The sequence below is a fragment of the Sus scrofa genome, chromosome 8 (genome assembly GCF_054392235.1).
Source record: "Sus scrofa isolate SSC_HxYL_T2T_F1_AM1 chromosome 8, Sscrofa_HxYL_maternal_Yorkshire_Landrace_v2.0, whole genome shotgun sequence".
NCBI lineage: Eukaryota > Metazoa > Chordata > Mammalia > Artiodactyla > Suidae > Sus > Sus scrofa.
Genome location: NC_139390.1, coordinates 29,768,344 through 29,780,577, shown reverse-complemented (window position 1 = coordinate 29,780,577; position 12,234 = coordinate 29,768,344). Strand labels below are relative to the sequence as shown.

Genomic DNA, 12,234 nt, shown 5'->3' with positions numbered 1-12,234 from the left:
GCTCCAGATTGACCCCTAGCCTGGGAACCTCCATACACCGTGGGTGCAGCCCTAAAAAGACAAAAAGTAAAAATAAAAATTCTTTTTTTTTCTCTTCAGCTTCAATGATTTCCATTACTCTGTCTTCCAGTTAATTGATCCATTCCTCTGTATCATCCAATCTACTTTTTTGTGTGTTTTTAATTTCAGTTATTGTGTTCTTTAGATCTGTTTGGTCTGTCTTTGTATTTTCTAACTCTGTTATAATTCTCCCTTGTGTTTATCCACTCTTTTCCTGAGTTCATTAAGCATATTTGTAATCATTACTTAACTCTTTATTAGGTAGATTGCTTATCTCCTCTTTGCTCAGTTCTTTTTCTGAGGTTTTGTCTTGTTCCTTCATTTAGAATATATTCCTCTGTCTCCTCAATTTGCCTAATTCTCTTGTGTTTATTTCTATGAATTGGGTAGGTCAGTTATGTTTGCAGGCCTTGGAGATGTGACTTTTTGAAAGAAATGTCTTAAGGGGCCTCGAAGCACACTCCTATCTAGTCACCAGACCTATATATTCCAAAGGGACCCTCCATGGGCCCTACTGTTGTAGCAGGTCCACCTACCATGGGCATACTAGTAGGTAAGTCTGGCCCAGGGTCCACCTGACTGCCAAGCTGTGCCTCATGCGGTGGCTGCTGACCTGCTGGTGGGTAGAGCTAGTTCCTGGGGTGGCTGTCTGTGGGGCTGAGGGATGGACAGGTAAGCCCTAGCACCAACAGGCTAGAGGAAAGACTCCAGAACTGCCTTTGCCAGCCCTATTGTTCTTGTGGAAGAAGGAGTTCCCCAAAATGGCTACTGCCAGCATCTCTATTCTCAGGGGGAGTGCTAGCTTCCTCCTGTCTTTTGGGGGACTTTCCAACATCAGCAAATGGGTCTAACCCAGGCTCCTTTCAAATTGCTGCCCCTGACTTGGGACTCAGAGCATGTGAGATTTTGCATGTGTCCCTTAAGAGCAGAGTCTGTCTTTCCTATAGCCCTCTGGTCTCCTATATGTCAGCCCCTCTGGCCTTCAAAGCCAGAGGTTTGGGGACTTATCTTCCTAGTGCATGAACTCTCGGAGGAGCCCAGTATGACTCCTTGCTCCTTGATCTTTGGGGCAACTATCTCTGCAACTATGATTATCCTTTCATTTGTGGGTCTCTACCCCTTCTATGTGTTTTGTTGTGGTTCCTTCTTTAGTGGTGGAAAATCTTTTCTGCTAGACTTAAGGTCATTCTCATGGATAATTGCTCTGTAAATAATTACAATTTTGATGTGCCTATGAGAGGCGATGAGCTCAGGGTCTTCCTTCTCCAGCAACTTGACCAACGTTTTCTGTGAGTGTATTTTTGGATGAGATTTACATTTAAAATTGGTAAAGCAGATTGCTCTCCTTAATGTTAGTGGGCTTCATCCAAGCTTCAGCAGAACAAAAGACAAACCTCCTTCTAGCAAGAAGGATTCTCCAGCAGTTGGCCTTTGGACTTTACCTTCAACATTAGCTCTGTACTGAAATGTCTTTAGACTCAGAACTGTGATTCTTTCCTGAGTCTACAGCCTGTCAGCCTCCCCTATCAGATTTTGAACTTGCCAAGCTACCACAACCCTGTGAGTCAATTCCTTAAAAAAAATCTCTTTCTATATACACATCTTACGACTTCTGTTTCTCTGGAGAACCCTGACAAATATACATAGTGGTAACTTGAAATGTATTCATTCATCTAATTTTCTCAACAATCCTATGATACTTGAAAACAATATTTTAAGAAGGATTCTATTTCACCGGCAAGGGAATGAGGCTTAGTGAGATAGTGATTTGCCCAAGATCTTCTAATCAGCAGGTGGCATAGCCATGATTCTAACCCAAAGTTCATGGTCTGAGCCACTTTGCTTTGCCGCACTAACCAGCCCTTGACATATTTTGGGGCATGAAGGATACTGAACATGCCTCAGCACCAGATGGTCTGGAGTCTAACTTTGACCCAGACCTTTCTTTCTAACAGGGGCCTCCTGCAAGCCTGCCTGGTGTCGGCCTGGGAGCCTGATACACCTGACCCTTTCTAGCAATCTCAGGTATGATCTTCATTTGCTGAGCTTAAATGTCCTCATTTACAAAAGGAGAGTAAGTCACTTCACCAGCTTGTTGTACAGATGAGATGAGAGTGTATGGATTATCTAGCTCCCTGCCTGCACACGGTAGGTGCTCAAGTGCAAATGTCTTCCCTTTGCCATCCTGCTCACGTGGGTGAAAACACCAGTTCACTACAGCTGGATCTTGGAGCTCCCAACTCCTTATAGAGTGAATTTTCCTGTATGCCACCTGTATTAGTCTGCTAGGGTGGCACAGATTGAATGGCTTAAGCAACAGAAATGCATTTCTCAGAGTTCTGAAGGCTGGAAGCCCAAGATAAAGAGGTCATTGTGTTTGGTTTCTCCTGAGAACTCTCTCTCCTTGGCTCGTAGATGGCCTCCTTCTCACTGTGTCCTCACATGGTCTTTCTTCCTGTGTATGTCCCGAGCATCTCTTTGTGTTTTCAAATTCATCTTTTTATAAAGACAACCATCAGATTAGATTAGGGTCCATATGAATGGCCTCATTTTAACTTAGTCACCTTTTTAAAGCTCTGTCTCTAAATACAGTCACATTCTGAGATATCAGGAATTAGGTCTTCAACATAGGAATTTTGGGAGGGACACAATTCAACCCATAATACCAGTTTAGGCCTCAGATGCCTTAGGACTGCCCTTCATAGATTTACAATTGAGATTTATGCACAGGACTTTTCTGCCTGGCTATCCCTCCACATTTTCTGATGGTTTGACATGATTTCTTCAGGATTATGCCAAAAGGCCAGTGGAACCGAACAGAAATTAAATTAAAGGCAAGTAGTTCACTCAAGTTCTTTGAAGTTATGTTTGTCCAATGGTTATAGAAAGCCAACCAGAAAAAGTATCAGGTCCAAAGAAATCACTTCATATTCTTAGTCTGTAAAGGGCACCTCCAACCCCTTCTGCTACTACAACACACACACACACACACACACCTTACTAGAAAAACACTCTGGGAGCACTGAAGCATTTTGAAGCATATGTCAAACAACACTATATGTATATGCGTATATGTATACAGGTAATGATGTCACAACAGCCACTGCTCTTGATTCCAGGGACTCTCACATTCTGTAATTCAGCTTCTATTTGTTTCCGTTTCTCTGTAGGTGGGTTATTCCTGTTCGTGTCATGGATACTATTAACTCTGTCCCTCTGCTTAATGTGCCTTAGGATTTTTTTTTTTCTTCCCTCACAACATAAGGAGTCAGGCTCTGGTTGGGTTGGTCAGCATCTAACATGAACACCACTATTGGTAAGAGTTTTCAGTCCAGAATTTCTTCAGAGGCCTCAAGTCTTCCTGATATTGAATCTACTTCTGGTTGCCTATGGCTGAGGCACTGAGACTGGGTCCAGTCTGGGAGGCTTAGGGAAGTAGGGTCTCATGGTACAAACACAGTGACTGACTTAGAAGGAACAGAAGTGACCAAAGTCCTAGGAAGAGGATGTGGGAAGGCTGGTACCAGCCCCGGAGGATCCCTCTGGGGTTCTCAGAGGCCTATGGTGAAGACTCATCATGTCAGCAGAGTAGCCACTGTATTGGCAAATCTCACTTCCTTTTGCTGGTAGCCTGCTCCGAAATAGGCACGATCCATGCGAGAGGGACACACGGATTTTCTGATTCCAAGGTGACTTTTAAAAAACTAGAGAAAACATAGACCTCTGCTTTTATGTCACTTGAAATCATTTCATTAAGGTAAAAACCACATTACTTAAGAGGAAAGTGTGTGCAAAAAGGGCAATTGGATATTTTAGAGGGAAAGGAAAATCTATAGAGAAAAGAAATTTAGAGTCTGAGCAGATGTCCCTGCTCCCCACCCCCCCACCCTTTGTGTGTTTGTGCCTTTTGAACAACATTTCAGATAGAGTACAGACTTCTGGAGTTGAACTTTAACGAAGAGTAAAGGGAGCAGGAAATCAATGGGAATCACTCTTAATGATGTGTCCAAGAATAGTCCAAGAATCCATAAGGGACTCATTCCGTATTGGATTTCTGAAAGTCGGCGGAAAGGACTCAAGCTTGTAACCCAGTGATTGATGTCTGCCATCAGCAGCTGGTCCCTTCCTTTCCTCCCTAGGAAGCTTAGACAAATTTTGCCTCATTCAACAAGCTCTCAATCATATTCATGAAGTCAAGCTTTCAAATGGGGCATGATTACAGCTTTAAGAGCTATTCCAGGTAGAAGCGATTCACATGATGTGAGATGTCGGCAGCGGTTTAATTACTTTAGGGTAAAGAGGCGAACCTTAGTGAGAAGCCAGCTTGGGCATTGCTGCCTATTATGTGCAATAATTAATATGATTAAATGTGCTGCTTTAAAAACCCTTTTATTCCCCTCTCTGTACTGATATCTGTGGCTCGTCTTCCAAAACTCTTGTTTGGGCAAATTTTCCCTGCTCTTATTTTTCTCTGTAGGGTGGAATATATTCCTGAGAACACCGGTATCTTTACATATTAATAAAACAAATATTTCCTGGAGTTCCTGTTGTGGCACAGCAGGTTAAGGACCCAATTTTGTCTCTGTGAGGATGCAGGTTCGATCCCTGGCCTCACTCAGTGGGTTAAGGATTTGGTGTTGCTACAACCTGCAGTGTAGATCACAGATCCGTTGTTGCCATGGCTGTGACATCAGCTGCAGCTCTGATTCCACCCCTGGCTCAGGAACTTCCATTTGCCACAGGTGCGGCCATAAAAAGAAAAATTAAAAAATTCTGGAAGTCTTTTGCAGAAGTAAAGCAAAGGAAAGACTTACTTTCGTCATCATTTTCTCCTTTCTTTGCTTATTCGCTTTTGCTGCCTTTCCAGCACTTTGTGTGATGTTACGGTGCTTCACAAATGAATTTAAATTTCCGAGTATTGACACAAAGACTTTAGCCAATAATAATAACCACTCGCGTTTAGGTGATGACTTTCTACGTGCAAGGAATTGCCGAAAGTGCCCTCCTTGTCTTATTTCATCTCATCGAAATAACTATGTGATTTCCATTTTACAGATACGAATAGAAAAGTTTGTGTGGAGTGGGCATCTTGCCCATGGTAGGATAACTGGTAAGTCACAGCACAGAACGTGAAATCTAGCCGGTCGGTGACCGGACCGTGGGAGATTTTCTATGCTAACGTCTACTGAAATCTGGTGGTAGGGAAAAGAATTAATCTCTCTCAAAATAACAGTCATTCCTGAAGCGGCTCTCCAGCGACATACATGTGTGGGGGGTTATTATGTACCAGGACTACATTGGTGCCCTGGACATGAGACCCAGCCCCTGCCCTCAAGCAGTCATGACCCCAAGAGGTCATGACAGTAGCGTAAGCCAACCCTGCCGCAAATGTCTTTTGAAGTAACATTCATGTGGTCAGCAGAGGGATTTGATATGTGCCTGAAAATCCAGGTAATTCCAGCCACTCGATTCCTTCCCACGCAGTGTGAAGACAGGCCATGGGGTGTTCCCTTGATGACAGCCTCACTATCCTTAAACATTAGCCTTCACTGACGATATCCCACACTCAGATGAAAAGCCCATGGGTTCTAGAATCACGCAGACCTGTCTTCAGGGTTTTGCTGGGTCCCTTAGTAGCTGTGTGACCAGAAGCGATTTACTCAAATTCTCTGAACTTCTGTTTCCTCACCTATAAAAGCAGATGATAACAGATCTCATCTTCTCTGGTGGTTTTAGACCAGGAGTCCACAAGCTTTCTCTTAAAGAGAGAGACATGGACCATATTTTAGGATTTGCTGCTCTTGCAGCCTCTGTTATAACCGCTTAGCTCTGCCATTGTGGTGTAAAGGCAGCCGTAGCCAAAATGTAAATGATTGAGTGGGCTCTGTTCCAGGAGCCCATTATTAGAACAGACGGGCTGGATTTGGCTCACAGGCTGTAGCTTGCCGATCCCTGGTTTAGAGCACTAAATGAGATGTTGAAAGAAAAAATAACCCAACAGGTAAGGGTTTCTGGTATACGGCAGGTACTCAATAATTGTGCATCTTCCTCCTCCTTGCAGTTGACTCCATTCGGGTTTAGATGCACATGATCACCGAATTTTCCTCTTGAGGTGCTCACAGGCCAATTGGGGTGATGAGACATAGAAAATATAGACAGTGGGGAGTTTCCACCATGGCTCAGCAGAAACGAATCTGACTAGCATCCATGAGGACGTAGGTTTGATCCCTGGCCTTGCTCAGTGGGTTAAGGATCTGGCGTTGCCATGACCTGTGGTGTGGGTTGCAGATGTGGCTCGGATATGGCATTGCTGTGGCTGTGGCTGTGGCATAGGCTGGTGGCTACAGTGCCGATTCAACCCCTAGCCTGGGAACCTCCATGTGCAGCAGGTACAGCCCTAAAAAGACAAAAAAAAAAAAAAAAAAAAAAAGAAAAAAAGAAAAAAAAGAAAAAGAAAAAAAGAAAGAAAATATAGATATAATTTTGCAAATGTCAGTTGTAAGGGGAACAGAATGAAGCATAAAGTTATAGGAATTGACTGAAAGAACTGTTACCATAGGGAAAATGGATGTGGTTAAGTGAGGAAAGAAGAAAGGCCTTCCAGGTAGGGAAGCTATTTCTTAAAGCCAATGAACTACGTTGTTCTTATATCATTGTGAGGTCAAAGCGAGTATCTAACAGTGAGGAATCATAAGGTTTTAAAATCTGGCTCCCAGAGCCTGGCAAGTTTAAACTTCTATTTTTTTTTTTTTTTTTTTTTTTAACAGCTGCACCTGCAGCATGTGGAAGTTCCTAGGCTGGGGGTCAAAGAGAGCTGCAGCCGCCAGCCTACACCACAGCCACGGCAACGTGGGATCCCAGCCGCATCTGCAACCTACACCACACTCATGGCAACACCAGACCCTTAACCCGCTGAGTGAGGCCAGGGATCGAACCCACATCCTCACAGATACTATGTCCGGTTCTTAACCTGCTGAGCCATGATAGGAACTCCTAAATTTCTAATTTTTTAAAGGGAGAAAACTCAGACCCAAAGGGACTGAGTGACGAAAAATGACTAAAAATAACTCAGCAAGGAAGTTACAGAGCCAGGTCTAGAACCCAAGCGTCCTGGCTCCCTGTCCATTACTTCAAGGTCATCTTTGTCTGAGATTCACTTTGGTCCTGGCTGGATTCTCATTCCATCATGGGACTTTGTGAAAAAGCACTTAAGCCACGACCGCATCAAAGATGCAGGCTTTAGCTTGGGAAGGCCTCCACCACGTGCATCTCTTAACAGCACTTTCAAAGGGCTGGGACAGTGTCAGAAAGTCCTGTTGGAGACTTGGCCTCTTCAGGGGGAGGGGACGCAGATATCCTAAGAGGCCAGGCATAATCCCTTTGCCTGGGGACACCAAGGGGACCCGAGGGCCAGTCCTGAAACCTTCATATTTAAAGCAGTTGTCTGCAGACATAATGCCCTCCGCCTGATCAAAGGGCCGCGCCACACAATCCCCAGGAACCAGAAGGCCGACGAGGGGGGAGGGCCCTTTGTCCTCGAAGGCCTGGAGGCTTGGAATCCGGATGCTTAAGCAGGCTGGGCTGCTGGCCGCACAGGGAGGGGCAGCGGCCCAGCCTGTCCCCCACATTCCTCCCCCTGCCCTCTGCTGGTCCCACACCAAGAAGTGGGCCAGAACTTTGCCCTCGCCTCACCCTCAGTCTCCCATCAGTTTTCTTCAACCAGTTCCTAAAAAGAATTTCCCCAGCCCCATAGGCTTTGCTGGTTCATTGTGCAGTCAGCAAAGGTAAGCGCCCCAATGTAACGTGTTTTTAAGTCTTTCTTCCAGCATGTGGTTCCCTAAACAAACACTGCATGTATCGGTCAGGTCACATTCCTGACCTTGTTGCTTCAGGTGCCTGAAGATGCTGGGCTAACGACAGCCCGGCCCGCACACGGGTTGCTGCTCCCCCTTTCCTCTTGTGGCCCCGGCAGACGGCCTTCCTGGGCCCGTTTTGGTCCTGGCCGCTTCGCAGTGCAGGGCTTTCCCCCTTCAGCCTCTCTTTATCAAAGTGCCTGCATGGAAGGCTTACGCTTCAGATTCCTGCCCCTGGTGCCCTTTGCCTGCTCATTATTTAAGGTTTTTTCAGACCCCTGCCTGTCAGGGAACGTCTGCACACTGTGGCTGTTTTCATTTTTGCAAGTCTCCAAACACAGATCGCAGCCTAGGAGATAAGCCTTCAAAAAAGGGTAACGCTCTCCTATGCACGCGCACACCCCCCGCCCCACCACCACCACCACCACCACACACACACACACACACACACACACACACACACACACAAATACGTTAGAAAAATGTGCACCGGACCCACCCACATTCTTCGAAGCCCAGGATCTGAGTGATGAAAGGGCTCCATGCCCTGCCCTTTGGCCCTGACAGCAACACTGGCCTCCTGCCTGCTCTCCTGCTTTGCAAGGTGTTGGGAAGGGGCTTTATTTTGCTCCCGTCAGTCAAGCACATATACAGAAAGTAACTTCCAGAGGCCTTTCAACACTGCCGTGGGCTTGCTGAAGGCATTTGTTAGATCTGGTCCAGTTGAAGGGACACTGTCATAGAATAAGGCAGCTCTATCTGACCATAGCTCACACAGGTCTAGGCCAGCAGTAACACATTCAGAAGAGGCAGGAAAGGGGACAACAGCCTGGGCCTCTGGGTACAAGGGACACTTGGATTCAGGGAAATTCTCCCTCTGTTTTTTTTTTTTTTCCTTAAATTTTAGATCTATTGTAAGCCAAGTTACGTTCACTCTCCAATGCACATGTGGAAGTGCTAAACCCCAGTACCTCATAATGTGACTACATTTGGAGATGGGGTCTTTGAGGAGGTACTTGAGTTAAAATGAGGTCATTAGTGTGGGCCCAGCCCACTAGGATTGGGATTCTTGTAAGAAGAGGAAACTAGGACAGGGGCACACGCAGAGGGAAAACCATCTGAGGATGCAGGCAGAAGGCGGCCGTCTGCAAGCCAAGGACAGAGGCCTCAGACAAAGCCAACCCTGCTCACCCTTTGATCCCGGACTTCTGGTCTCTGGGGCTGTGAGAAAATCAATTTCTGTTGCTTAAGCCACTCAGGCTGCTGTCCTTTGTTACGGCACCCCTAGCAATATTGCTATTCAAGATGGCATTAGTACGAGATGGACAATGAAATTAACTAGAGGGCCATTTCTGGGCAGTAAGTGGTTCTTCTGTCCCTGTGTGGGTTTCCAGGCATGGGATTCTTGTTTGTTGACAAGCAGTGGATATTCAGTGTGTGTTTACTGGGCACCTAATTCATGCCAGACACTGGGCTAGGCCAACAAACAGAGACTCAAAAGTTAATGGCTCTGTCTAGATTCTAGATGAGATTAGCATCTCAAATTGGCAGCGGATGCATGAGGATGTGGGGTCCCTAAGACAGTCTCCTCCCTAGGGACCTATTGGCTACATCACAACAGAGTTTTCTTCCTTGGTTGCTAGAGTATTTCCTAAAGTGTTAGATGGAACTGTATAAAATTGCTTTTTTATGTAGGTTAAAAAAGTTGAACTAGATGCAATGGAACATGCTGAGTTGCATCCTGGAACAGAAAAAGGACATTAGTGAAAAAAAAACAAAATACAAAGAAAGGAGTTAATAATAATGTACTAATATTACTTTTGTAGTTTGCCAAATGTGCTTTGCCTATGTAACATATTAACATTAGAGGAAGCTGAGTGAACATATACAGAAATATACAGTGATTTATATAATCTTTGCAACTTTTCTATAAATCTAAAGCTTTTCCAAAGTAAAAAATTTATTTTCTAAAATTTTTGAATATTGGCAATTTTACATATTTTAAACTAATAAAGTCTGGAGCCCTTGAATATAAAGTAGGCTAATTCAGTCTCCTAATGATACAGTCATAGGATTTATATTTGAAATTTAAGTGTGTTTTACTTATAGAGGTTTTAAAATGATTGACTGACTTTTTGTTCCCTGGACACCTGCCCAGTCTAGGTAAGAGAACCAAACGAGCTGACCTTCAAAGAAAGAGAGATTCATGGTCATTACCAAGAGGTAGTATTGAATAAGACTAGCGGACATAGAGAGAGAGGATAAACCCAATTTCTTGAGGACTCTGAGCTGTTGGAATGATTGACTCCCTCTGCCCTTCTCGGACATCAGTGGGCCTCCAGCATGGCCTCATTCAAAGGGAAATGATCACTTTCCACTTCCTTCTTCAGCTGAGATCCTTTCTTTCTTCTCCACCAGGTCATAAGAAGACAGAGGACTGTGCGATATCAGTTTTCGGGGAGTCTGGATCTCGTTTAGAGGACAAAGAAGAAAATCCTTCATCAGACCAATATCACATGAGAGACTTGTTTTGTTTGGCTGGCAAGCATCAAATATGTTAAGAACTATTTACCACACATTTAAATTGGGAGGCTTCACAAAAACATCTGGATAGTTGGCTTTTCTTGAACAATCAGGAATTCTAGCAACAGAGACCTATGTTCCTACACAGAAAAGATTCATTGGAGCTGAGTAGATGCTGTGCCCTCTCAAGGGGCCATAAGCTCTCTGTTTCTCATAGTCCCCACACAGCCCTCTCTGCCCATCTATACTTCTGGCCCAAGAGCTTTAAGCATTTGCATTTAAAACCTAGATCAGTGTTTTTCAGATTATGACCCCCTTATGAGTCATGAAATCAGCTTTAAAAGAAGGAAAAAGGGGAAGGAGGGGAAGGAAGAGAAAGAAGAGGAAGAGGAAGAAATAGAAACTATTGAATATACCACCTGGAGTAAGGGTTAGTATTATTTGATGAAAACTTTGTTTCATTTATGTTTATGTATGCTTGCACTAGGTTACAATATAAAATGCATTTCTTCCTATGAGTTGCAATAAAATGTTTGAAAGCCAAGACTACTGAAAATTGAAGTAATCCAAATTTTGGTTAAGCATTTAGTTTGCCATATTAGTTTACTTCTTTTGGTTTTATTTCCCCTTAAATTATCTGGGCACGGGGGTGTTATTTGTTACATAGCCATAACCACAGAATTCATACAAACTTGACAACATGGGTCCCTTTGAATGCCTATAAGTGATCTATAATAAAGGATTAAAACATCTAATTGAAGTGGGAGAAGAGATTGATCTTCCTGGTATTTCTCAGACTTAGGATCTAAGACCTATGATCCACTAGACTGCATAGTTGTATGGTTTTAAGTTGGATCATATTAAATAATAATTGGATTTATTTACATAGGATTTGGGGTCTTTCTTTTTTTGCTTTTTTTGTTTGTTTGTTTTTATGGCTGCACCTGCAGCATATGGAAGTTCTTGGCTAGGGTTTGAGTCAGAGCAGCGGCTGAAGCCTATGCCACAGCCACAACAACACTGGATCCGAGCCACATCTGTGAGCTATGCTGCAGCTTGCAGCAACACCAGATCCTTAACTCACTGAGTGAGGCCAGAGATGAAACACGCATCCTCATGGACACTATGTCGGGTTCTTTACCTGTTAATCTACAATAAGAACTCCTACATAGGTTTTTTTAAGGCAACTAATACTCTAGGCTAGATTAGAACTTTCAATAGAACTTTCTGTGACGATGAAAAATTCTATATCTGTACTATTCACTCTAGTAACCATTAGCCACATGTGGTTCTTTATTATTTAAAATGTACCAGTGTGACTGAGGACCTTTTTTTTAAATTTTAACTTTAACCAATTTAAATTTAAGTAACCACGCGTAGGTCATGGCTGCCACATTGGACAGCCTCCCTCCAGATTCTAGAATGAGTATCTTGAAAGAAGGTTGGCTCTATTTCTTCCTTATTTCCCACACGCGAACATCCATTGGCCTGACAGAATTGTCTGATTCAGACACTGCACACCAAAGAGTAAGGCAGGCTAACATTCAGGCTGCTAGGGACAGTTTACTTTTGGGGGCCAGATGTTTGCCAGAGACAAATGATCCAGTGTCTACATGTGGACCCTCTAGGTTCTTATCCTCACTGATTTTTGTTTTTATAAATTAAAAATTACTTGAAGCAAAAAAAAAAAAAAAAAAGGGAGTTCCCAGCATGGCTCAGTGGTTAATGAATCCAACTAGGAACCACAACGTTGCTGGTTCGATCCTTGGCCTCACTCAGTGGGTTAAGTATCCAGCAT

At 43.9% G+C, this 12,234-nt stretch overlaps 1 long non-coding RNA gene across 1 annotated transcript in view; it reads left to right on the top strand.

Annotated features, from left to right (window-relative positions):
• The window catches only part of LOC100510918 (uncharacterized), a 188,342-nt gene extending 176,210 nt beyond the window's left edge, over window positions 1-12,132 (top strand). The window contains 1 exon segment of the long non-coding RNA NR_045041.1: window positions 10,332-12,132. This is a non-coding gene — a long non-coding RNA (uncharacterized LOC100510918).
• Window positions 12,133-12,234: the final 102 nt, after the last annotated feature.